We start from the raw sequence: 25,005 nt of genomic DNA on the forward strand, positions 1-25,005 counted from the left end.
TAAGGAGCCCACCTGCCGCAACTAAGACCCCGTGCAACCAAATAAATAAATATTTTTAAAAGAGGAGATAATTTACACAATAAGGAATACAAATAAATAATAAACATATAAAAGATCTTCATTCCCACTAATAACTAAATTAATACAAATTAAACAGATAGCTTTTTCAACTATCATATTGTTAATAATTAAAATACCGGTAATACCAATGCATCAAAAGTATGGAGAAACAATTTCTCTTTGACACATTATAAGTTGGTGGCAACTTATATTGGTACACGTTTTAAAGTGGCAGTTTAGCTATATTTATTAAAATAAATATACAAAAGCAGTTTTACATCTGGGAATTTTATTTTATTTTATAGAAATATCCCACATATACGCAAAAGTATATATATACAAGATTATTCACTACAGTATTGTTTATAATAGCAAAAAACTTGAAACCATCTAAACATTTATCAATAAAGAATTAACTAAATTCAAGATAAGCCAAATAATTAATAGTAATAATTTTCAGAGGGAGAATTGAAGGAATTCTCTTTTTTTTCTTTTTATGTATTTTTATTTTAATGTTTTGCAATATTAAAGTAGTACTTTTGCAATAAGAAAAAATAAGATATTTTTAAAAGTTATTTTTAGGGATGTCCCTGGTGGCGCAGTGGTTAAGAATCTGCCTGCCAATGCAGGGGACACAGGTTTGATCCCTGGTCTGGGAAAATCCCACATGCTGCGGAGCAGCTAAGCCCGTGCGCCACAACTACTGAGCCCTCATGCCACAACTACTGAAGCCCACGTGCCTAGAGCCCGTGCTCTGTAACAAGAGAAGCCACCACAATGAGAAGCCCGTGCACCGCAAGGAAGATAGTCCCTGCTCTGTGCAACTAGAGAAAGCCCGTGCAGAAACGAAGACCCAATACAGCCATAAATAAATAAATTAATGAATGAATGTTATTTTTAGAAAAACCCTACAATTATTAAAAACAAATTAGTGATACTAAATAAACACTCACAAGTGGATATAAGCCCTACATTAAAAAGATTAAATTATGGTGATGAAGAATAGTTTTAGGAATCCAAGGATGGTTTAATATTAGAAAATTTATTTGTAATTTGTCAGAGTCAAAGGAAAAGTAGATTTGACCATTTTAGTAGACATCCAAAGACTCTAGATAAATATCAATTCTGATTTTAAAATATCTTAGTAGATGGGGTATCTCACTGAAATGATTATCTATCTGAAACCAATTGCTAACATATTTGACAGAACCTCTAGAATAATTTCTTTTGTAAAAAACAAGGATATCCCAAGGATACCCAACGTAACCACTACTCTGATTTGATAAGGTTCTAGACATTTCAATAAGAAAATATATAAATATTACTAGAGGAAAAGAAAAATAATCTTTTTCTCAAATGATATAACTGCCTACTTGGACAACTCAAGAGAAGTAATAGAAATGAAATTACAATTAGTAAGGGTTCAATGGGTATTCATTTATAAAATAAGTATATAAAGCATCTATAGTTTTCCTACATCATTGAAGACCAGTTAGAAGAGGGAGATCCCATTTCTCCTCATAAATAGTTTAACAGATAGATAGAAAGTGGTCTACAAATATTTTGGAAGAAAATACTAAACTGTCTTACAAAAAAGATTCCAGTAATAGTTATCAAAGTATTAACTGTGGTGATTATTGAGTGAATAGTGGTTATTATGGTTGGATAGTGTTGAATTAAAAAACATACTATTTTAATTTTCTTCTATTTAAAAAAAATATCTTATTTTACAATCTTTCTGTTATTTCTATAATAAGAAAAAATATAAATTATTTTAAACATTTGTTGTAATCTGTGATTGCCACATTCCCTAAGAATATCATCTATAAATCGATTATTGCAACAGTGAGCCACATTTCAATTTGTACCATTGAGAAAGATATCAAAATTTGCATAACACTTTTTCTGAGCATATGCCAAATCATTCTGTTGTTTTTTTTAAAAAAAAAAATCATGGGAGGTAAATGTGGCTGCTAGTTCAGAATGAGATTCAGCATTTGTTCAGTGTACTTCAAACATTTTAACATATTGGAAATGTGCTGCTCATTTATCCCAGCATCGCAGCTACTTCTGTGAGCAATTCTTAGTGGAGCAATCTTTTGAATATTTAACCAATGGCAATAAAACAAACTGTTCCAAATTTTATTTACTTAATCTTTTAAAAAAACAAAATGAAGTTCACAAGCCTTGACTCTGTACTTAGCAAAGAAAAGTACATCTCCACAGTGGAGATGAATTCTTACTGTCTGAAGCTATGTTATACCTTTTAATAACGTTTTTAAGGCCGATACTAGCCCTGATGATCATATGGAAGGTAATTTTGTTATTTGCTACAGTGCTTCAAAATAAGTTTATTTTCATAAATAATACAACAGGGTTCTTGAAAAAGAAATGTATAGTACTTGACCCATTTCTTTTAAAGTAACCAATTCCCAGCACTTTAACGTAAAGGGTAGCCATGGTAAGGACTATCTCTGCTATTAAGCTAAAACCCAGTTAGTTATTAAGAGTAAGTTCTGAGGTAACTTCGGTTAGACTGTTTTCCCTAAAGCTATGAATAGGTGAGAGAGACCCAGGAAAGAGTGGGGCCAGAAGGGAAGGAGAGAAAAGAATTCAGTGTGAGGGTTAAGAAAACATATGAAATATCTTCCTGAGTCAGGCAGGATGGGAATCAGATTGGGCCAAGCCAGGTAGCGTCAAGGTAGAGCCAGGCTTTAAAACTGGGGACTTGGGGTGCTCTGTTAGTTGGGGTTTGTGTGCTGCAGTAAAAGGAAGTTGCATTTGCTTGCCTTCTCTACCAAGTCATAGGGACCCCTTGTGCTGTGCCCTTGGCTATACCTCTGTGTAGAAAGAGAATAAAGGATTTGCTGGATAGTGTCATTGTGCCTGGGGAGCCCAATTATTTGGGCTATGGATTGTCAGCAATGAGACATGGACCCCTACTTTCATGTTTTCACTGCTCCCCCTAAGGCAGTACATGGGCTAGAGGTTCTAATAGGACATTGCACTAAGAGTGAAGGAAGAGTCTTGTTAAAATGCTCGTTCCTGGCCATCTTTTCCCTGTTTCTGATTCAGTAGGCCTGCAACAGGACACAAGTATCTGCATTTTTAATCAGATCTCTAGGTGATTCTGAGGTGGCTTCGGTGTCTCTGATAGGCGAGAAGGATGGCTGAGTGGGAACAGGTGGCAAGATGGCGTAGGAAATTGTGGGCAATTTTCTCTCCTCTCCTGGTTTTCTGCTGCATCTGATTTGCTATGATTGACCTTGCAGGTTGGGCAAAAGTGAGCAGGGCATGGGTAGGGGAGGGGGTGGGGGAGGGGATGAAGGGGTTGGGAGGGTGGGGAGAGTGAGTCCACCAAGGAACTTGCTTGAAATGTGACACAGAATCCTCTCCATATGGGAAGCCCACCCCCTTTATACTAACTGCAGGTAATGGAGGGGAGTCAGTAGAAAGGGAGGGGACAGTTTGAGAGGGATAGTCTCTTCCAGAATCATGCCTTTTCCTTCTTATCAGTATCTCAGAATTTGCCAGGCCTTAGGAAGAGAAAGTTGATGCAACTTTTGGGCAGATGGCTCAGTATACAGTATATAATGCTATTACCAAGTCTTGTTATGACTGTGGGTTGATTCAAGTAATCATCTCACAGAGGGAAAAATAAGCTTCTACGGAGCTAATCCTGACCCATTTGGGAATTCATAAATGAACCAGAAAATTGTAACTGTGCAAGCGGGATTCCATAGAGGCCATGTTTACATATAAATTTGGCAAAGCCTGAAAAGCACAGTCTTTAGCTCTGATCAGCCCAGTTAAAAATTGTGCTTAAACTCTAGTATAATAGACAGTTTGATCTTTATTTTCAGATAACTAAAGACTTTTCAGATTCTACATAGGGCTCAGCTCTATGAATAGGTCCCTAGTGTGCAATTAGTTACTTTTTTAGTCATTAATTTGAAACCGCTTATTGCAGAATTATTTGCTCTCAATTCTTCCTGCCAAGGGTACATATGCACGAAGGTACCTATTGTACTAATTCATAAATTGTCTGGAATGATGGAGGGATCTGATGGAATGGCTCCATTTTCAAATTGTGGGCTCCCAATTGGTGGATTCATTCAAAGGTGAGTTTTTCACTATCATAACACATTGCAAGACTTTAAAAAGTCTGGAAGTGCAGTGCTTTTACCTGAGAGCAGGAGTGAAAAAGGACCTTAGAAGGTACTTCTCTGGCAGAGAAGGCTGAGGAGGAAGACAGAGAGAGAAAGCTCCTACTTAGAAGGGTCAGCCTACAAGGCATCTCTCTGCCTGGACCTGAGAAGACCTCGTCCTTACTTTCAGTGGAGTTTACGTATAGCCAAGATATTGGAATAACATCTAGGAAGAAGAACCATACATGTTAAATTATAGCTTGAGCATCATTGGTTTCATGCTCAAAAGGGGAGAAAATTTGGTGATGGAAAATTTGGTAAAGCATTAGGTTGGGCCAGATGGTGGGTAGGATATGGCAAGACCACAGCTGTAGAGGTATGCTGTAATTGTATTAAGATCTGTTTTATTCTCTTTCAAATAGTTCTGGTTCATAGGTTCATTTTTGTTTGTATGTTTTAGAGGTAAAAGTTTGAGTTGAATTATAACTTGAAGGAATTGCCATAAATTCTTTCCTGAGCTAGAACATCTGGAAGAAAATAGACACATCATTTAAAGATGAAAGAGATGTTGTTCTGGAGTTTGTAGCACCACAGATTGTATTTCCGAAATAACCCTAAATGCAGTGACAACAAAATACTATGTCCTGTTTCCACCTCCATTCTGAGGCAGGAACAACAGGGGATATAGAAAATAATTACCATAATTGTAATGAATATCATTGAAGCAGCCAATTTTGCAGCCAGCTTTTGAATAATACAGCTATTTTATGAAACTATAGCTACCTGTAGGATTTAACAAGATTCATATGTTTATCTGACTGCAGACATATTATCCTCAGCCGTAACATCATCACTCACTGGGGCCTTTGGAGTGACATAAAATTAGGCGGTGACTAGTGTTTTTCCCATATATTTGAAGTAATAGCGTCTGGTTTTGCTGGCTTGTTAGCTAATTGTTTGAGTTGTAGGATCACAAGATTTGTGAAGCATTACAGATTTCTTTTTAATGAAAAAAGTTTAACAAAGAAATGAAAGGCAAACTTGATTTTGTGAACGATAACCAAGGGACAAACCGTAGAAGTCAGACTGAATCCTCCTCAGAGCAACATTTCATTTCTTGTATTTTCATCTCCAATGAGCATTTCACATGTTAATTTCCAGTCCTAATTTCAAAGGAAGTTTATCAACATTAAGAATTCATTTAATAATTAATTCGTATCGGTGTTAGCAGCAACCCTACAAAACATTTATTAGAGTAGAAGTGTGTAAATGTTCCAGGTATTTTGGGCCACAGGCATTTTCATAACATTAGACGTTCCTTCTGCTTCCCTTTCCTTTCTCCCCTAAGTACTGAAAGACCAAACCTAAAGGACCAAAGCTGTCCATAAGACTTCAGAGAAATCAGCATCGTATCACAAAGATGCGAAAACCAGGAAAATAAAGAACCCCTGTCAGTATTCTACAAGCAGAATCTCTTCAACATGTTTACTGTCATGATCACTTTTTCTCTGGCATTTGTGAATTTTGGAAAATTTTGGACGGCTTTAACAAGAGGGACATTTGGTGCGGTGGAGAGAGCAATGAAGTGGGAGTCATCTTATGTGCCCCCTCCTGGGGAGGATTTGCTCTACTTTCCCAGCTGGTATGACTGGAAGGGGGCTTTTCAGGTGCTGGTAATATTCTGTTTCTCGATTTTTAGCGCTGATTACACGGTAAGTTCATTGTATGGAAATGATTTACATGCTTTTCTGTATGTGTGTGACACTTTAATAAAAAGTTTGGTGTCTAATATTAAGGGGAAAAATAGAGCTGTAGTTTCGAAAACAGCAGCAACAACAAAATCACTCCCATCCTTTTCTCTTGCATCCTGTGCACACTTCCACAGTTGCATTTTCCACCTTGTGTTCTAATTATCTGTTACATGACTGTCACCACTATCAGACTGTAAGCATCACTAGTGTGGGGAAGAAAATAGCTTTGCAGAAAATGTCTAGAGCAGTGCCTGGCACTCATTTGGACTCCCTAGCTGACTGCTTAGTACATCAGTGATTTAATGAAAGAAGGAATGGCTTCTGGTTTTTACTCTGCTCCTGGGTCACTGTGTTATATTGCACAGAAAACCTCTCTAGGTCTACTTGTCATGTAGAGAAACAAGAGATTTCATTACAGAATGGCTAGGACGTTTTCCAGTTTGAAAATATTAAAAATAAAATATAAATGTACCAGAACTATTTTAGAATGTTAAATATATTCTATGGTGGTCGAAATTAGTGAAGATAAGGGCAACTAAAAAAAAACCAAAATGGAAAATAAAAGATGACTTCAAAATATAACTAGGCTTCCAGTTTATGAAAATAAACATTGAGTTACTCTTCTGAGTGTCATATTTCCCAGTTTAATTCAATCTTTCATTTTCTGTAAGAGAAAAGCATTTTATCTAACTTGAATTTGTGATGATGAAGCAAAGATAAATAGTAAGGATGCAATTTCTCTCTAAAAAATGTCCTTCTAAACAGGAAGGCAAAATGGAGACTGAATGTATCCTCCCACTTGAAAACTGGACAAAATATATGAAGCAGAGGTTTTCAGACATTGTCTATCAGGCAATGCAGGACATTGATCTCTGAGGGTGGGAAACCCGACAGGGAGACCCTGGAGAAATCATATGGAGAAACCATATCATTTCTCCAGCTTAGTGCCTGGAGCGAGTTCCAGGCTGCAGCGTAGGGAGGAGGAAACCAGCGATCTCAGTGACCTTCATGATTTGAAGAGTTGGAGTTAAGTCTGGGGAAGCCAAAGTGGCTCCAGTTCACAGGACAGAGCGCTGGTGAAGAGGGAGCTGGATGGATCTAGAGATCGGTCCTCCTTAGGTCTTCATCTGACTACTGCTACATGTGTGTGGGAAAGTACCCAAGTCTGGGGAAAGAACCAACAAAAAGGAGCAGAGGGAACATTTCGTGGATCTCATACACAGCTGGGAATAGTTATGTTCCTACCACCTAAGAGTGGAGAATGCCATAATTCACAGGACATCTCAGAAATAGAAAGGGTATTCAGACGGGTGTTGCCTCAGTTGTGGGACAAATGTAGACCTAAACAAGAGCTACTGAATTCTACCTAACAAATCTTAACAGCAAGCCTCAAAAAAAAAAATCAAACTCTTTCCAAATTATATGACTGCATCCCAGAATAAGGCTTGAAAATATGGGAATACAAAAATATCCAGCACTCAACATAGAAAAATTCACCGTGTCTGGCATCCAATAAATATTACCAGGCATACAGAAAAACAGGAAAATATGATCCATATAAGGAGAAAAATCAGATAATAGAAACATGTCCGTACGTGACACAGATGATAGAATTAATAACAAAGATGTTGAAATGATTGCTATAAATGTATGTCATGTTTTCAAGAAGAACGAGGAAATATTGCATATGTTAAGTAGACATACAGAAGATAAAAGAACCATATAAAATCTCTAGAGATGAAAAGTGGAATGTGTAAGATGAAAAATATGATGGATAGGATAAACAACAGATTGGATATTGAAGAAGGAAAAGATTAGTGAACTTGAAGATTTATCAGTGGAAGCTATCCAATATGAAACACAGAAAAAAAAGACCTGAAATAAATGAATAGAGCATCAATGAGTCATGGGACTACTTAAAGCAGCCTAATATATGTGCAGGTGGAACCCCTGAGAGAAGAGAGAGTGGTGTTTGATAAGGAGATTACTATGAATATGAATCATCGACCTAAACAGCTACCTCTACAGAATCCCAGTGCTATTTCTTCCAGACAAGGGAAGAATGACCTTCTGACCACCCTCATTTCCCCCCAGAACGGTTTAAAAATCATCGGGGCTACTATTTACACCAAAGACTCAGGGTGCGAGAGCCCAGGAGGCAGAGTGGTTTCAAAGGGTGGAGCTGCCACTCCGGTCCAGACTGACCAAGATCCCTCCACCTAGTGCCTCAGAAGTGGGGCTGCTGCAGAGAGCTGTGGCCTTGGTGGCCCTGGAAGAGAGCTGTGACGTGGGTAGGACCACTGCAGACAGCTGTCATGGGCAGCATCCTGCCAAGCTGTGGGGATGACAGTGCCATTCCAGTGGGTCTGGAAGGGAGAGTATGAAGCCAAAGAGGATTATTCTCCAGCCTAATGGAATGGTCTAATGAAATTTGCCCTGTTAGGTTTTAGACTTTATGATCTGGCATTCCTTTCTTCTTTCCTGTTTCTCCCTTTTGGAATGGGAACATCTATCCTATGTCTGTCCCACCACTGTATTTTGGAAGCACATACCTAGTTAGGTTTCAAAGTTTCACAACTGGAGAGGAATTTTACCTTAGGATAAATCAAACCTCGAGTCTCACCCGTATCTGACTTAGATGATATTTATTTATTTATTTTAAATTTATTTATTTATTTTTGGCTGTGTTGGGTCTTCGTTGCTGTGCGCGGGCTTTCTCTAGTTATGACGAGCGAGGGCTACTCTTCATTGTGGTGCGTGGGCTTCTCGTTGCGGTGGCTTCTCTTGTTGTGGAGCACGGGCTCTAGGCTTGTGGGCTTCAGTAGTTGTGGCTCGTGGGCTCTAGAGCTCAGGCTCAGTAGTTGTGGCGCACAGGCTTAGTTGCTCCGTGGCATGTGGTATCTTCCCGGACCTGGGCTTGAACTCGTGTCCCCTGCATTGGCAGGTGGATTCTTAACCACTGCGCCACCAGGGAAGTCCCCTGATTTAGATGATATTTAGATGAGACTTTGGACTTTAGACTTAGAGTTGATGCTGGGACAAGTTAAGACTTTTGAGGTTGTTGGGGTGAAATAAATGTATTTTGCATGTGAGGAGGACATAAATTTTGGGGGTCCAAGGCTGGAAAGCTATGGCCTGAATATATGTGTCCCCCCAGATTCCTATGTTAAAACTTACTCCCCAATGTGATGGTATTAGGAGGTGGGGGCTTTGGGAGGTTATTAGGTCATGAGGGTAGGGCTTTCACTAAGGAAATTAGTGTCCTTATAAAGAGACCCCAGAGAGCTTTCTCATCCCTCCTGCCATGTGAGGACACAGCAAGAAGACAGCTGTCTATACCAGGAAGTGTGTCCTTATCAGACACTGAATCTGCCGTCATCTTGATCTTAGACTTTCCAGCCTTCAGAACTGTGGGACAAAAATATTTGTTGGTTAAGCCACCCAGTCTATGGTATTTATTTTTATTTTTATGTAAGCCTCAACGGCTGAAGACATCATCCCTTGAACACGGGAAATGAGTCTCCTTCCCATCCTCTGACCTTCTTCCCTCTTCTCCTCTCCCACTGTCTCTACTCCATAAGGTGATAGTCATTTCCCCGTAGTTGTATTGGCTGGGAGTGGAAAGTATGATTATACTGCTTTTAGCTACCAATCAAGAGGAAAAGACAAAAAATACCCTATCAGTTGGAACTAAGATAATGTTTTTCCTGCGTTTTATAAATGTGTTCTTAAGATACAATTTTTTAAAAAAATATATAAATTTATTTATTATTTACTTATTTTTGGCCACATTGGGTCTTTGCTGCTGCACGCAGGCTTTCTCTAGTTGCGGCAAATGGCGGCTACTCTTCGCTGCGGTGCGTGGGCTTCTCATTGTGGTGGCTTCTCTTGTTGCGGAGCACGGGCTCTAGGCGCACAGGCTTCAGTAGTTGTGGCATGTGGGCTCAGTAGTTGTGGCTTGTGGTCTCTAGAGTGCAGGTTCAGTAGTTGTGGTGCACGGGCTTAGTTGCTCCATGGCATGTGGGATCTTCCAGGACCAGGGCTCGAACCCGTGTCCCTTGCATTGGCAGGTGGATTCTTAACCATTGCGCCACCAGGGAAGTCCCATAAATATGTTCTTAATCCTGTTTCGGTATTAGAAAAACTATGCTTCAGCATCTGACTGTCAGATGTAACCTTATGTGGGGTGGTGTGGTTTCCCCCAGTATTCTGGATTTATTACCTTCCAGGCCCATAATGGGCTGTACTTCTTGGGCACATTGTGGGTAGGTGGGATCATGTGATCAATCCTGGCAAACGAGTTGTGAGAATGAACTGTGCCACTTCTGGTCTGGAACACTGAGCCGATGATGTGAGTTCATTGGATTTTAGGGATGGTGGCTGCTTTATCTGCCAGAGTTCCTGAGTGATGATAAGTAACGCCTCCGTGCCTAACTGTGGTTGGACGTATAGTATGAGTCAGAAATTGACCCTTGTTTATTTTAAGCCACTAAATCTTCCTTCCGCAAAAAAAGGGTATTTGTAGGACTGTTACGTTTCCATAAAATATTTTTTTAATGTGAATATTTTAATAACTAAAAACGGTAGAGAAAATTTATAGCTTTAATTAAATATTTTTTTAAAAGATGCAGTAGAGTCGTAATACAGAAAACACATTGGCTTTAGGGTCAGACTAGGGTCAAGTCAGTTTTGCCACCTTAAGTTCAAGGCAGATAGTTCTCTGAGCTCCTCAGATGAAGAGGATATACCTATGTCTGAATTGCTGTGATTTTTAAGCAAGACAATATATAAATTACCTGGCACAAGAAACAGGGTAACTATCATTTATTTAGTACTTAATGCATACCAGGCACTGGTCTAAACTTTATACCTAGTGTTATGTACTGACTTGCATTCCCTCAAAATTCATATGTTAAAACCCTAACCTGCAATGTGAGTGTATTTGGAGACGGGGTCTTTAGGACCCCATCAGGGTTAGAAGAGGTCATGAGGGTGGGGCCCTCATGATGGGACTAGGAGCTTTATAAGAAGAGGAAGAGAGGTAGATTGTTATCTCCACCATGTGAGAACTTAGCGGAAAGGAGGGTATATGAAGCCAGGAAGAGGGCTGTCACCAGGAGCTAAACCCTACTGGAATCTTGAGCTTGGACTTTCTTGACTCCCGAACTATGAGAAAATAGTTTAAATTGTTTAAATCACCCAGTCTATGGTGTTTTGTTATAGTGGCTCAAACAGACTAATACACGTCTTAATTCATTTAATCATCACAACAGCTCTCTGAAGTCCCATTATTATTCCCTTTCTACAGATTAAAAAAAAAAAAAAACTGAGACACAAAGAAGAAAGTGACTTGCCCAGGGTTGCACAGTGATTCCAACCCATGCAGTCAGACTCCAAACCCATGCTCTTAACCACCGTGCAGTGTACGAGAACACAAGTGTAAACTCTCAAAGATAAGCTGTCTGTTAGTGCTGAGAAGCTTACTCTCCAGGAGGAGCACTGGCAGCTCAATGAGGGGCCCTCATGTTTCATGTCGTGGCCCCTCAGGGGTACAGGGTATAGTGTAGCTGGTGTAGTCATTTGTTGCTCGCTTATAATTACAAGGTGGGAAACACTAATAGCTGTGTTGTTTCTGAGCCCAGAGGAGAGGCCTCCATTTGGGGGTATGGGTTTGGGGCACAGATAGACAAAACACTCAATTTGGCTCCTTAACAATGAGAGGGACCTGAAGAGTCCAAACATGCGTTCCTTGTACCCCAATGTGTGTAGCTGCTGAGCACCCTGAAGCAATGGTGCTCATGACCTTGAAGTCAAAGTTCCCAGGAAAGCACATTTTTGTATGGAGGGGACCCAAGCCTCTTGGGTAATTGTGCATTCAGTGGTTCCTCCATCGTGTCTCTAAATGCAAAGTTGGTCTTTGTGTAGACACAATGCTAATGTCATTCTCTTTCCCCTGCATGCAGAGGACCAGATGGGTTTGTGGTGACTTCAGGACAAGGCTTCAGTGGGAGATTATACCAATCGCCGACTCGTAGGCCTGTGAGCTTGAGTTCTATGCAGGTAAGTCTACAATGTCTTTCATAAACACTAAATTAAATGCAAACATATTTTTATATTGTCATCACTTTGAAGAGATTTATCTTTCAAAGCAAAGAATTATCTCTGACTCCTAAACTCAATTCAGGCTTCACATAAAGAGTCACTCAATCTAATCCTCAGAAATCAGCCACAAGGCTCCCAAATATTTCAATCTTTTTAATGACGCTTGCTTTAAATTCAAATCCTATTTCTCAATATCTCTTTGAAATAGTTGAGAAGCCCTGTCATTTTTCAGTTATTCCTGGGGTGTTAAGAGGATTTTGAAGTTATCTATTAATGAACGCTGCTCTCTCTTGTCCCACCCCACAACAGCTCTCCACTGCAGGGAGGAGAGTGAAAACTTACATGACCCTGGATCTGGGGAAGGAGGTGGACTGAGCAGGGTTGCGATGCTATTGGAGATTGAAATAGAGGGTGTTTTGGTCACAAGCATGCTACTCACAGTTTAGTTCCCTAAGGATAGACGTTTGATGTTTGAATTTGAAACAAATATAAGAAAATGGGCGAGAGACCCCCATTTACTGAGCGCTCGCAACATACAAGGTGTCAGGCTAGGTGCACTGCAGTGTATCATTAAATCTTTATAATAATCCCATGAGTAAGTGCTATGATTACTCACTATTGAAAGGTGAGTAAATGGAGGCTTAGATAACTTGCTAACTTAGAAGGGGTGAGGTTGCCAAGCTAGTGGCATAGCCAGGATTTGAAACCAAGTATGTCTGAGCCTAGCAACTTAGTGTTTAGCCTCATGCAATGCTCCGTTTATTCAACATCGATTATTGAGGGTAATCAAAGAGAGGCATCAGAAGAAAGCATTTTCTGACTTCTGTACACAAAAGATAACAAGATCCTCAACTTTCAACATTGATTCAGCAAACATTTCCTAAGGCCCTGTGGCATGTGGGGTGCTCTGATAGGGGTGGTGTACCAGGGGCACCATGTCGTGGGCGCGCTGCTGGGGCACTGGCATTTTCAGACATGGACTCTAGTAGAACAGAACCTTCTCTCTTCCCACTATGACGGGACTCAGAATATAAACAAAGAGCTCCCTCATCTTATGGGGACTGAAGTGCTGAGACAGTAATTTAAAGTTCTAAATAGTTTTGCAGAATCTCCTAAAGATTCCCTGGGGATATTTCAAAATTCAATTCAGTTCAGGAAGTGTTTAGTAAGTGCTGACGATATGCCAAGCCCAGGATTTGTACTAAGGAGGCAGAGATGAGTAAGACATCTTCCCTGTCCGTGAGGAGCTGTCAGTCTAATGGGGGCTGTTTGTCTGTTCCAGATGCAAGTACAGAGATTCTGTTACACACAGAAATCGATAAATGGGTGAATGCCTTTACCTCGAGCAGGTTTTGAAAGGCATTACATAAACATCCGCAGTAAAATACTGTAGGAGAAAAAAATTTAATGAATAAAAAGGGGAAAGAAAAAGGTTAGGGTTAAGCCTAAATGAAGCCCAGGAAATTATTAGTACATGAGGCATAGCCCAGTGTTCTGGCCAGTATTTTGTAGTCAGCTGTTTTTAAGCTTCCTAGCTGTGAAAGCAAAAAGGGAAACATGATCAGTCATAAAGCTCACAACAGCCAGAGAAACATACCTGTTGCTCGAGAGGCATGTTTTTCCTGGCATCAGACCTGAGAAAAATTTTTCCTCTGAGTCTTCCTAAAAGAGACCCATATTCTCAAATACCACAGCACATTCCAATAATAAACACAGGAGGTATTTCCAAGTGATGGCTTATCAGCACACCAGCTAAGTTAATAGTGCCAAAGAGAAAGTCTGAAAATAAACATCTCTAAGGGCCACCAAGTCCAAGGGCCAAGGTGACTATTGTTATGGCTCAACCTGGGGGCTGGAAATTCACCTTTGGTCTGGGAGACATATTCTGAGATGATCTCTGTTGTAAATTTGTAAGCTTCTTGGGAGGAGAGGAGTTAGCTGCTTTACCTTTTTTATACCAGGTATACTCAGCCTCGAGCAGCTTGGTCACCTGCTCGTCGGTTTTTTTGTGGTTATCACATGCTTTGGAGTGACATGGACTGGAATTGTCTTTGCTCCCTTACTTTTGTTGTGTCATGGTGGACAATTTGCTCACCCTCGCTAAGCTTCAGTTTTTCTCTTCTGTGAGTTGGGAGAGGAATGCCTGCTTCTCAGGTTTATTGAAAGAAACAGGTGAGTTGGTGTATAATCACAAAGCTCTGTGCTCAGGGGAGAGCAAACACTCAACAGTAGCTATCAAGGAGACAAAAATACTGAAAATGTGGGTAATAATATCACTTCTCTTCTTCAGATTGCAGGGGCATGGCCTTTTTTCCTTTATGACTTTAGTGTCATCAAACAACTTTTATTACATTAGTATTTTTTTTAGATTTTGTTCCAACTAAAGATTCAGTATAGCATTTCTAATGCTTTGTTTAACTTTGTATAATTTTTAATATAATCCTAAAACTTTTTTGCTAAGAGCCAAGAAAAATACTTGTTTTATCTCAGGTTTATGAAAGAAAATGTGAAATAAAATGAAACAGAACAAAGGCATTTCAGACCAAAAGTAGCTTCACCAGGCTTTCCCAAGACCCTACATTAGCATCCAATAGAAAACAACATCCATAGCTTAAAGAAATGCACTGGAGACCTGTGAGGCTGTAGATCTAATTTTAATTAAAATTAAGATTTTCAGAAGGAGTGATTTCATTAATGCCCTTACTTAATAGACAAGTACCAATCTGCATATCTGGACAATGCATATTCAAAGCAGGTGATGAAAGCTTGCAATATAAAGGCTCAGAAAGCAAATTGTTGGCTGACCTTGCTGACCTTGGACCATATGGGCAGGCATGTGTCAAGTCCACATATCTGTGTCTCTTACCAAAGAACCTGTACCTCTTTAAATGCTCATAGGTATAAAGGCATAGTTGCTCTGTTTTTCTTACCTTGGCTCTTTCTTTCCTCTTCCAGAGTGGCTCTCTTGCACAGCCTTCCTCAGACTAGGTGGCCCAGGGACCAGCTACGCCTCTGACCCCCCTCTCAGTCAGTTCTCAGGGGATAAATCCCAGTAGACACTCAGGGAGATGTGGGCCATTGTTATATGGCTTCTGTTGAGCTTCCCTGGAAATAGGAACAATTTGAATTTCAACAACTATTTGTTGGCATTCAGAGCCCTGTGAACTTGAGCCTGTAGCTATGATTTGGATGTCTCCAGGAGGGCATGTGGCATGGCATAAGGTCACACTGTCCCAGTCCTATTTCATATTTTGATTTGGATGGTGGACCAGAGAACATCTCATTAAGTGTGCAAACTAGATCATGTTAAGTAAGTGGCTTGAGTACCTGGCAGAGAAAGATTGGATTTCCAAGTTACCTTAGAGAATGAGTCAGACATAAACAGAGGAAGGTTAGGGGTGATTTTATATATGTATACATCCCCCCTCCCACACATGGGAGAGAGAGAGAGAGGGAGAGAGACTGGGATCACCATATCCATGGTGTCTATGGCTACTTGGCCCAGGCTGACACTGAATAAATACCAGTTTAACTGAAGTGGCCTAACTAAATCATTCACTCAAAGAGATTAGGAATGCTTTTCTAGCAACCTGTTTCACAAAGGATCTGGAGTTCAGGATTGTTTTCTTATCAACTAAAAAGTAAACTTTGTAATTTTCAGCTGTCTTTAGTGCTAGTTGCTCTCATTGCCAAAATGAAACCTCAAAACAAAACAAAACAACAAAACAAAACCATAGAACAATGAAGAAACAAAAGCTGGTGTTCTTTTTACTGCTTTTGTTTCCTCTTTCCTTTATCCAGAAGATGCAGTTGGGGCTGTGTATAGGAGATGCTGATGTAACATTTATTTATTTATTTATTTATTTACTTACTTACTTACTTACTTATTTATTTATTTATTTATTTATTTATTTATTTATTTATGGCTGTGTTGGGTCTTTGTTTCCGTGCGAGGGCTTTCTCTAGTTGCGGCGAGCGGGGGACACTCTTCATCGCGGTGCGCCGGCCTCTCACTATCGCGGCCTCTTGTTGTGGAGCACAGGCTCCAGACACGCAGGCTCAGTAGTTGCGGCTCACGGGCCTAGTTGCTCCGCGGCATGTGGGATCTTCCCAGACCAGGGCTCGAACCGGTGTCCCCTGCGTTGGCAGGCAGATTCTCAACCACTGCGCCACCAGGGAAGCCCCTGATGTAACTTTTAATTTCCATTTGGGGACTGATTGTGGTAGCCCTCATTCCCATTTATTGTTTCCAAAAAATCTCTCCACCCACAAGGAAACGCTGCGTCCTTTCAATAATTCTGGGCCAAGTTCTTTCTCCCCTGTGCTGTAGACACAGTTGGGATAGACGCAACCGTCGGAATCATGGATATCTAAGATCCTCTGGAGGGCAGAGTTCGGTGAAGAACCTTAACTAACCATTAGAAGACCAGCTTCAGGGGGAAGGGTGTCTTGCTCAAGGCGCTCCCTGCTGGATGCCCAGAGAGAGTGCCTCTGTTTACAGGAGTGACCTTCTTTGGGAGCCGACCTTCACTGGAACATGCCAGTTCATATTCATTTCAAGTCCTGGAAGTTTCTTCTGCTGTGTGACCTCTGGATACTGTCTTAAGCAGTTATTTATCTCACTAATTATTCCACCCCCCCCCAATGTTTTCTTTCAGTGTTTCACACCTTTTTTATTAAGCTTTAAATAAAATTTACCTAGGCTAGAGAACTCACAACTTGAAACAAAATAATTCTCACTTTCTTTGTGGATTTTCTCAGTGTCTTTAGATGTTTTTATTATTTTCAGTAGTTAGGCTCAATTTAGAGGAAAAGGAGATTTGAAACAATTAATTGATTAATTGTTAACTCTCAGTGGTCTAGATAAAATAATTGTTTAGCTTTTCTTTCTTATCTACCTTTTCTATTTGTTTGATGGAGCTCTAGAAGCCAAGCTTTGGTGAAAAACAAACCCAAGATTAAATATAATAGACACTTGTCCCTTTTGCTTCTGTGACTTCAGGCTTTTTCCCCCTCTGTAAAATTGTTATAATGATACCTACTTCCCAGAACCGAAATGCTGATTAAATGCTCTGATCTATGTATTGCTCTTAGGATGGTGCATGTAACATAGCAAGGGCTTAATTAATGGCAATCATATCATCAACAAAATGGAAAGACAGCCTACTGAATGGAAGAAAATATTTGCAAATCATATGTCTGATAAGGGGTTAATATCAAAAATATATAACTCAATAGCAACAAACCAAACAATCTAATTAAAAAATGGGCAAAACATCTGAACAGACATTTTTACAACGAAGACATACAGATGGCCAACAGGTACATGAAAAGATACTCAACATCACTAATCATCAGGGAAATGTAAATCAAAACCACAGTGAGATATCACCTCATACCTACTAGAATAGGCATCATCAAAAAGACAACAAATAACAAATGCTGGTGTGGAGAAATGTGGAGAAAAGGGAACCCTTGTACGATTTTGTTGGGAATGTAAATTTGTGCAGTCACTGTGGAAAACAGTATGGAGGTTCCTCAAAAAATTAAAAATAGAACTATCATATGATCCAGCTCTTCTACTTCTGAGTATTTATCTGAAAAAAATGAAAACACTAATTCAAAAAGATATTTGTACCCCCTTGTTCACTGCAGCATTATTTACAATAGCCAAAATATGGAGACAACCTAAGTTTCTATTGATAGAAAAATGGAAAAGAAAATGTGATAGATAGATAATGGAATATTATTCAGCCATAAAAAAGAATGAAATCTTACTATTTGTGGCAACATGGATGGACTTTTAAAAAATAATTAATTAATTAATTAATGTCTTTTTTTTAAACATCTTTATTGGAGTATAATTGCTTTACAATGTCCCAGCTTACCCTTCCCCCTCCGCATATCCTCAAGTCCATTCTCTACGTCTGCCTCTTTATTCCTGTCCTGCCCCCTAGGTTCTGCAGAACCTTTTTGTTTTACATTCCATATATATGTGTTAGCGTATGGTATTTGTTTTTCTCCTTCTGACTTACTTCACTCTGTATGACAGTCTCTAGGTCCATCCACCTCACTACAAATAACTCAATTTTGTTTCTTTTTATGGCTGAGTAATATTCCATTGTATATATGTGCCACATCTTCTTTATCCATTCATCTGTCGATGGACACTTAGGTTGCTTCCATGTCCTGGCTATTGTAAATAGAGCTGCAATGAACATTGTGGTACATGACTCTTTTTGAATTATGGTTTTCTCAGGCTATATGCCCAGTAGTGGGATTGCGGGGTCATATAATAGTTCTATTTTTAGTTTTTTAAGGAACCTCCATACTGTTCTCCACAGTGGCTGTATCAATTTACATTCCCACCAACAGTGCAAGAGGTTTCCCTTTTCTCCACACCCTCTGCAGCATTTATTGTTTGTAGATTTTTTGATGAGGACCATTCTGACCATTCTGAGGTATCAATGAGATGATACCTCCTTGTAGTTTTGATGTGCATTTCTCTAATGATTAGTGACGTTGAGCATCCTTTCATGTGTTTGTTGGCAATCTGTATACCTTCTTTGGAGAAATGTCTGTTTAGGTCTTTTGCCCAATTTTGGATTGGGTTGTTTGTTCTTTTGATATTGAGCCGCATGAGCTGTGCGTATATTTTGGAGATTAATCCTTTGTCAGTTGCTTTGTTTGCAAATATTTTCTCCCATTCTGAGGGTTGTCTTTTTGTCTTGTTTATGGTTTCCTTTGCTGTACAAAAGCTTTTAAGTTTCATTAGGTCCCATTTGTTTATTTTTGTTTTTATTTCCATTTCTCTAGGACATGAGTCAAAAAGGATCTTGCTGTGATATATGTCATAGAGTATTCTGCGTATGTTTTCCTCCAAGAGTTTTATAGTGTCTGGCCTTACATTTAGGTCCCTAATCCATTTTGTGTTTATTTTTGTATACAATGTTAGGGAGTGTTCTAATTTCATTCTTTTACATGTAGCTGTCCAGTTTTCTCAGCACCACTTATTGAAGAGGCTGTCTTTTCCCCATTGTATATTCTTGCCTCCTTTATCAAAGATAAGGTGACCATATGTGCTTGGGTTTATCTCTGGGCTTTCTATAACATGGATGGACTTTGAGGGCATTATGCTAAGTGAAGTAAGTCAGACAGAGAAAGAGAAATACCATATGATCTCACTTATATGTGGAATCTAAAAAAAAAGCCCCAAACCAAGCTCATAGGTACAGTGAACAGATTGGTGATTGCCAAAGTCAGGGGGTGGGAACTGGGTGAAATGGGTGAAGGGGGTCAAAAGGTACAAACTTCCAATTATAAAATAAGTAAGTCATGGGATATAATGTACAGCCTGGTGACTGTGGTTAATAATACTGTTCTGCATATTTGAAAGCTGCTAAGAGAGTAAATCTTAAAAGTCTTCATCACAAGAAAAACATTTTTTTGGTAACTATGTGTGGTGATGGATGTTATTTAGCCTTATTGTGGTGATCATTTCATACTATATACAACTATCGAATCATTATGTTGTACACTGAAACTAATATAATGTTATACATCAATTATACCTCAACCAAAAAAATTTCTGATATAACCACAGTGAGAGAATAATTCTTTCAAATAACATTAGATATTGTTTTAACTATATATCTTAATACAATATGTTCTAACTATAAACAAAAAAAATGACAGTCATTATTATTATTTGGTAATGGGTTAATTGGCTAGTTAGCCTTGGAATTGTGGTCATAGTGAAAATAGTCACATTAAAAAACTATCCCATTTGAGATTCGTTTCTGTTTGAGCAACTGCCCATTTGCATTTCCTGTACCTATTGGTACATTTGGTCAGAAGAAAAGTTAATATCCACATAGGCAACACCGCATTTTGTGTTGTAGTTTCCCTCAGGGAATGGGAATAAGTTAGACTCTGCGGAGAGGATGACGTGATGCCCATTTAGACGCTAAAGCAACGTCTCATTCTGTGCTTCACAGACACTGGTGTTTTATGATGCATTAGGAAGCATAGCAGAAGAGACTCCTGCAGTCAGACACAAAGTTCCCACTGCAGGAAATGGACTGATTTTGCCTTGGGCTGCTCACATCGAAAACCTAGGAATGACCTTTGGTCCCCTCCTTCCCTTACCCCACGGTATCCAATCCACTAGCACGTCTTCTTACTCCATTTCCAAATTGTACCACATCCTCCTCTCTCTGTCTTCTTAGCTATCCCCTCCAAACAGCTCAGGCTAAGCAGTGATGCAACCTACCTGGCCCGCCTCCATGCCCCCTACTCTCTAGAGCAAGTCCACAGTAATCTTTGAACAACTAAATCCCAGTACTTCATTCCACTGCCTAAAGCCCTCCCTGGCTTCCTGTTGCCCTGAGAATAAATCCAAACCCCATCTTGTATTACTGCTCCATTCACTACATTCTGGCCTCATGGGCCTTATCTCTGTCCTTGAGTATGACATTCTCACTTCTGGCTGAAGCCCTTCGACTGGAGAGTTCTTCTGAAGCTACTCTTTATAGCCATCTCCACACACCACCTACCCCTATGTGCTGTATCACATCTCCTTGTTTTATGTTATTTTTAGAGATTATACCACTATCAGAAATTACATTGTTCATTTGTTGGTTACTTGTTCCTGGCCTTGCCTGGAATGTAAACCTTCTGAAAGTTGGGATGTTGTTTTATCACCAAGTGCCTGGCATTTCATAGACACTCAGATATTTATTGTATAAATGAATAAAGCAGTAGTTAAATAACAGCAGATGCTAGACCTTACACAGCCTTAAAAGTATGGCCAAAAATATGGCCACTAGTTCTTTTACGATATACCCTGTAGCCATAAAATGAAGCATAATTTTGCTTTTCTGTAATGATGGTTTCAGATGAAACTTGCAAAGTTGAAACAAGTTTTCATCCACTTGGGGGCAAATTTAAAACTTCAGATGAGAAGGAATACCCTGGTCACCATGACTGTAAAACTGAAGTTGAAGTGTTATAATAAAAATACTTTTAGGCATTCAATTAAATGCTTTCCTTGGACCCTGCAGCAGCTGGTAAACATCACACTCTAAACAAAAAGTCTTTTCTTAATTTTATGTTTTGCTTTCAAATGATATATATATTTGATAAGTATAATGCATTTATTTTTAAACCCTAAAACAATTCTAAAAGAGTGAATGTCAGGTAGAGATTTATTTTTCAAAATTCTTAGAAGGGCTACACAGAATATTTTTATTAGATGGTGACTTTAATTTTTAATTAAAGATGACAAGAAACCTTTTTGTTGACCAGAAACCAATTTAATAATATTTTAGTGTTCTTTCTTTTTTTACTAGACTATTTCCTATATAGACTCTGGTTTTCAAAGCAGCAGAAACATTTTTCAAATGAAGTATTCCAAAGCTCCAATATATAAAACAGAAATATCCTGACTCCAATAGTCCTTAGTTGTGTGAGCTTTGGAGAGATTACTTAACCTTTCTGAGTCTGTTTTCTCTTCTATAAAATGGGGATCACAATAACTTGCTGCAAGGATTAAATAAACTAATACATGTGACGCTCCCAGCTCAGCATTTGACATAACAGGACCCTGATAAGTGCTATTTACTTTCTATGTTGCTCTCTCCACCCACCTCCCTTTACTCCAGTCCTACTCAGTGAGTTCCTGCTATGTACCTAGGACTTGCTAGGTCCTGGGTAAAACAACAGTGAGCAAGGCCTGGTGCTTGACCTCAGGCTTAGAGAAGCCCTTTGCGTTAAAGACTTTTAGTGTGGCTTGGAGTTTGATGATACAGGACTTATAACTATATATATCAATATCAGTAAAATATACGTTTACCACATATTGTAGGCAGGGTTCCAAAGTCAAGTTAAAAAGCATTGCAGAAGACAAGTGTTTTTGTGTGATATTCATGATTGTTTGATACCCACGGTTGCAAAATCAAGTTTAAAAACATTGGGGTACACCAAACTGTATAGGTTTCACTCTAGAACTTCTAGAACCTTTACCTTGGGAAAATGCACTATGACTTTCTAAGGAAATCTCTGGCAGTTCTGTGCACATATTAGGGGCTCAAGGAATATTTGATTTGTAAATATCAAATCAGAGATACACATAGTTTCTGAGACATTATAGGAGGAAAGGAAATTTCTAGCTGAGGCTACCGTTTTTCTGTTGTCTATACTTTTCTGTGTGGTATTCATGTTGGACCCAAAGATGAATCCAATGTTGACAGGTAGCAAAAGGGGTGAGCAAGTCACTCTGAGGAGAGAGTAGATAAATTCTACTTTGTTGTGGCGTAAGCCTTAAGCAACTATTTTTCTATGGAGGATTATGAATTACAGTAATTTAGTAAAACTTAGAATAAGATGAAAACCTAGCATTCAGACTGTGCTTGAAAAGCTAGATAAAGCCTCCATAGAGTTGAGTTCTAAGATTTTTGATTTCTCTGTTGAGGATTTTTGTAATAATTCTGGATTTCATGCTTCTTATTCCAACCCAGTGAACTTAATAGGGCATTTTGGTTAAATGTATGATTCCAAAGCTTTTCCCAGGCAAGAGGTAGGTATAGAATGGTAAGACTCATTTGACTGAAATTGCTAACATTTTAGAACAAAACAGAAGCATGGTTAAGCTTGTGAAGATTTAAATGTGTTTAGAGGTGATTTAATGTGGGTATGGGGAAGCTGTTTTTCACTGTACCAAATTCACGCAAACAATTTGGTACTTAGTTTCTTCCTAACATCTCCCTACCTTATTTACCTTATTTCAACTCTCCTGTACTAGGTATTTGTTCCAGGAGCCACAATGCCCTGAGTCTATCCTGGTGCTGCCCTCACCCTGGCCTTCTGATGTCTCATTCCTCCCTGTTTCCTTTCCATCTGCCTGCATGGATCGCCATATTGGTTTTCCAGATGTTGGGCTTGAACTGGACAGTTGTCTCTTTTGGATCCAATCCTTCCTCTGCCCTTGCTAAAGTAGTAACCCATCAGTCTATTAAATCGGTGCTCATAGGAGAAGCTTAGAGGAGACCTGAGGGGCTCTGCTTCAGTTCCCCAATTCTATGCATTTTTAGGGGCTTTCTCAAGGCCAAAGTCCATCTTTAAAGACTATAGCTCAGTGTTTCCCAATCTTTCTTTCACCAACAGTCTCTCTTACAATTTTCTTCTCTTCACCCCAATTTTTTTAAAGAATTTTGTCTACCAAACAAATATAATCAATGATATATTTTCCTATTAATTAAAGCTTTCACTTAGCTTGATGTACGTATCAGCTCCCTGAGTTGATACGACTACAATCACGAGCGAAGAAACTTGATGTTTTAGCTGTGCATACGTATTTCAGATAAACATGTGACATACAAAGAGAGTTTTGATATTAAAAAAGTTCTACGTTGATAGGAGCAATCAATTTTGGATGTGAACAGGCTGTATACAACAGGCTACAGCCAGTTGATAAAGTACAAATCAGAGACAGAAAAGACACAGTAGAAGCATACCAACTTGCCTAGCGTCTGCAGTCTATGCGCACAAGGAGACGTAGAGTCCGAGACCCGTGGGGAAATTGGTGTGATGCAAAAGACTTAGAAGGACAAACGTTTGAGCATCTCTCTGCTGAGGAGTTGGCAAGAAGAAGAGAAGAGGAAAAATGCAAACCTGGTAAATCTTCAAAAGTGCCAAGGCCAACAAAAAGAACCCACGAGCCACAACTACTGAGCCTGCGTGCCACAGCTACTGAAGCCCGCGCACCTAGAGCCCGTGCTCCGCAACAAGAGAAGCCACCACAATGAGAAGCCTGCGCACCGCAACGAAGAGTAGCCCCTGCTTGCCGCAACCAGAGAAAAGCCCGCGCACAGTAACGAAGACCCAACACAGCCAGAAACAATAAATAAATAAAATAAAATAAATTAAAAAAAAAAAAAAGCTCTACGACCCCACGAGGATCAGGGATCCCAGGTTGGAAAAATAATTTAAACTAAAGAAATAATTCTAATGGTGAAGATTTCATTAGGTGGTATTATCTCAGTCTTGTTGGGAGATTTTGAAGGGAAATGGGGATTTGATCTGCTGCTCAATTCATACTGTATGAACAGTTGCCAATATTTATTAACACGTACCTTTCCTCGTTCTCATGCATGCTTATATACCATATGTGTGAAAATTTTCTCCTTGTAGAGGTATAGTTTAGGGGGAAGTTTTATGAAATAGAACTTTATATGGATAATTTGTAATATGAACTTAATTGTCACTCTTCTCCAAAGTTAGCAAATAATAGAGGATAATCTTAAACTAGTCCCAGAGGGGTTTCAAAAAATACGCTAAATGTCAAGGATTGAATGATTAAGAAAAGACAAATGCCAGGTCTTCACTGCCCTCCATTCTCACCAAAAGATGGTTTTATCAGCACCTTTTTCCAGCAAGGGAAATCCTTAATCACACAAGCCATGTTTATTATTGAGAACTGACTTTTCTACTCATGGCAATTTGAAGAAATAAAAGACCTCAGCGCTTCATAATGTTTAAGGAGAGCTAAGAAAAAATCTGGGGACTTCCCTGGTGGTCCAGTGGTTAAGACTCCGTGCCTCCAAAGCAGGGGGCACAGGTTCGATCCCTGGTTGGGGAACTAAGATCCCTTATGCCATGAGGCAAAAAAAAAAAAAAAAAAAAAGAGAGAGAGAGAGAATTTGAACTACTGGTAGAGGGAACAAACTGAAAAATCAATCAGGAGCTGAAGTGGAGGAATCTTTGTAAATGGCTATGAGAAGCACCTGAGAATTAATGTTGACAGACACTTAAATTGCTGTCAGATTTTACTAATGGAATCACATTACTACTAGAGCAAATTGTGTGGTTTTCGAATTTCAGCAATAAAGGAGAGGAGAGAAAAGTTCAGGCTTAAGAAAAAACCCCACATTCTCGAAATGCAATAT

General features: G+C 39.3%; 1 non-coding gene across 1 annotated transcript; it reads left to right on the forward strand.

Moving 5' to 3' along the window:
• The first annotated feature begins 24,625 nt into the window (after positions 1-24,625).
• On the forward strand, positions 24,626-24,698 carry TRNAW-CCA (transfer RNA tryptophan (anticodon CCA)). Its single transcript has one exon. It is a non-coding gene; the product is annotated as a tRNA-Trp (tRNA).
• The last annotated feature ends 307 nt before the right edge of the window (positions 24,699-25,005 follow it).

This window comes from Physeter macrocephalus, chromosome 8 (assembly GCF_002837175.3).
Source record: "Physeter macrocephalus isolate SW-GA chromosome 8, ASM283717v5, whole genome shotgun sequence".
NCBI classification, from domain to species: domain Eukaryota; kingdom Metazoa; phylum Chordata; class Mammalia; order Artiodactyla; family Physeteridae; genus Physeter; species Physeter macrocephalus.